Source organism: Aedes aegypti, chromosome 2 (assembly GCF_002204515.2).
Source record: "Aedes aegypti strain LVP_AGWG chromosome 2, AaegL5.0 Primary Assembly, whole genome shotgun sequence".
NCBI lineage: Eukaryota > Metazoa > Arthropoda > Insecta > Diptera > Culicidae > Aedes > Aedes aegypti.
Genome location: NC_035108.1, coordinates 177,508,554 through 177,511,569, shown reverse-complemented (window position 1 = coordinate 177,511,569; position 3,016 = coordinate 177,508,554). Strand labels below are relative to the sequence as shown.

At 38.3% G+C, this 3,016-nt stretch overlaps 1 long non-coding RNA gene across 1 annotated transcript; it reads left to right on the top strand.

Annotated features, from left to right (window-relative positions):
• Positions 1 to 325: 325 nt before the first annotated feature.
• Positions 326 to 1,130, top strand: LOC110675437. The gene is made up of 3 exons (XR_002499493.1): positions 326 to 414; positions 484 to 714; positions 778 to 1,130. It is a non-coding gene; the product is annotated as an uncharacterized LOC110675437 (long non-coding RNA).
• Positions 1,131 to 3,016: the final 1,886 nt, after the last annotated feature.

Here is a 3,016-nt window from a genome sequence, read left to right as displayed (position 1 = left end):
TAACTCCGATAGATTTATTTTAACGATCAGATCATCGCATTCGATCTGTCGTACCGCTCAACTAAAACTAAAATCCAATCCATTGTGTATTGTACAATTCAATTTGTTATAGGGGTTTCTAGCAATATTGCTCACTTAAATTTAAATCCCAACATGTATTCTAGCTTTAATTTTGATTCATAAATTTAAACATGTTTGCTGTAGAGTGTTATTCACGCTTTCTGTCACATACCATCCGATATTTACACGCATTTAGGCATGCGCAACCACGGGGCATGATGTCTTTGACCTCAGATGTCGCAGTTGCTTCACATATGACGTTCTACTGTTGCAATGTGTGGTGTGTCGTATGGTAGCGCTCTGGCTGCCGCCTGTCAGATATCAACCTATGTACATATACGACCCCAAAAGTTGGTAAGTAAGTGCTTAAATTGGTTTAATAGCGCCGGTTCACCAATTGATGCTGCTTTTACATTCAAACAGTTTCCTGATCAAGTATGGACACGACAGTGGGGACCATGGCTTTGAGTCGAGGACAAAATATTAAAGTGTATGACAAAGAAGTGTCACAGTTGATTGGATTGAAACGTTGCAAAAGTGTAGCAAATATCCATGTTTATATTAGCCTGCCGGTCGAAGCTAGCACGATCTGAGCCGTCATAGACTATGGAAATCATGAGAAGGCAAAAAGAGCTCCAACTAGCATTAATGAAGGTATTTAAAGTGTCGAGGCTTTTTCTTCTCGTTCCTACTTAACCTATCTCATAATCGTTTTAGCATTGTTTGGCGATATGTGGAGCAGTTGGCATAATGTCATGGCGTTTTTTTTCTGTAGATCTTGGTGATATAGAACTTGAAATGCTGAGAAGCTAGCAGTCAACGGTATCAATTGTATGGTGATTTGCAGCAATTCTACGCGAAACTGTTCCAAGTGCTAGTTTCTCTGTGAGAAACGAATGTTTATGGAGCAAACTCTATTGCTCATCTGTAGTTGCATTTCAATGTACGGTCGATAGTTGCTTGGTTGTCCATGTACTTTTTCATTGCCAGCTAAAGTGAATACTCAAACTTTTAGAAATAGAGTTGATGAGTTTTTATAATTAGTGGGTTAACTCGGCTTATTACTTTGAAAACCGTTAGGATCTTTTTGTGCTGTTATATTGGAATTAGAATAAATCAAATAAATAAATAGGAAAATAAATTGATAAAATATATAAAACATCATTGTAAAAAATGGTTAGATAAAACTAAATAAAAACCGTCGATGAGAGGAGCATATGTTAGAGGGGAAAGATTACGTACAAAACATATTTTAGAAGATCTCAACAAACATATATATAACAAGTAGTCATAGGAAACTTTTAGAAGGGCCAACCTTTTTATAAATTCCATATTAATGTTTATCATATTCATTTTTATTTTCATTGCTAAGTAGTATCGAACATAAATAGAGGGTGATTTTTCTGCTGTATTGCTTTTGTGGATCAATTTCAGTTTCTTGGGTCACCTATATTCACGTTTAAGAAATGGTTCATTCTAGGTATACAATTCTAGAGTTCGATCAGGACAAGAATAATGATCACGCAGCATCGTAACATTCACAGAGCAAAACAAATGATCATCAGCATCCGACGTTGCTTAACCCGCAAGCAAAAACCAACGGAATTCTTTTTCTGATGGTGGCCAGACAGCCAATTACTCTCCGGTGTGGACGATTGCCAAGGTTGATGATCGCTGCTATCCGTTGCCCCTGCATCTAATTTTCGGCATTCGGTCTGAAACAGTTGCCAATTTAATTGTAGCATATTTCGGTGATTGTCGTAAAGCAACCGTGAGCAATTCGTGAGTATCAGATGTCGGCAAATCGCTGCTCTTGCCATTTGACTGGTCACAGGAGCCATCCAAAGTCATTGCCAACTCCATCATTGTCCAGGTGGCATCTGGAGTATATCGTTTTTTATTCAACCTATGAATGCTGGCGGTGATTTAACGTGGGGATGGTTTGGTTTCCCTCCACGATTTAACCTTCTAATAGCGAACTATTCTATCGTTCTACCAAGTCCTATAAACTAAGAAGGTCCATATGAGAAATTCCTCAATAGTGTTGTGTGAATTGCGGCACAACCTGCTGAATTAACAACTATTTGAACAGTTTACAACTGCTCGAAACCAACGCTTTCATCACATAATTATCTTCATAAAGGCTGTAAACGTTTTATTTAGGCACTAAATCACCCGTCCCGACTTGTGTTGCTGCATCTCCATCCATATGTCTGTCTTTGTTTTTCATCTACCATTTTCTCGATGCAATAGGCTGGCACCTAATTAGGCGAGACGCGTTGAACTAGTCACCCACAATATTACAACTGCCTCGCTTCCATGTATAACAGCTTCATAATGAGATACGATATTTCGTCAAGCCTTCATCATTTCCACTGACGGAATGCGCCACTTAGGCCTCCATCACCACAGGGGATGCTCCCTACATCGAATACTACGGTGCTTCCCAGACCGATATTACCAGAAAAAGTCTCCATCAATTTTGTTTTCACTATTAGAATATAATACGGAAAAATCCTGGACCGACCGGGAATCGAACCCAGACATCTTCAGCATGACTTTGCTTTGTAGCCGCGGACTCTAACCACTCGGCTGAGGAAGGCCCCTAACTTTAATGCTTTATAACTTTCCATAAAGTTATAAAGCATATAACTTTAAGCAAAATTTTGCCTATTCCCTGTATTACCGCATCTCTGACGGTGATTTTCAAAATACCTAAATCATTTGCAGCTTTCGGAAATTATTGGCCATTGTACACTGCTTCAACGCTTTATCTTAAATCATCTGCGTTATATTTCAGCTTAATACCATCATGTTTATTGGTTAAAATGTGATGAAATATGTCAAAGTTTTGCACTGTACGGATTAAGATTCAATTTGGAATTATGAATCAAAATTCGTACAGCACAATAATCCTCCCAAACAGTTATTGTACTGTTAAGAAATAGCATTTACT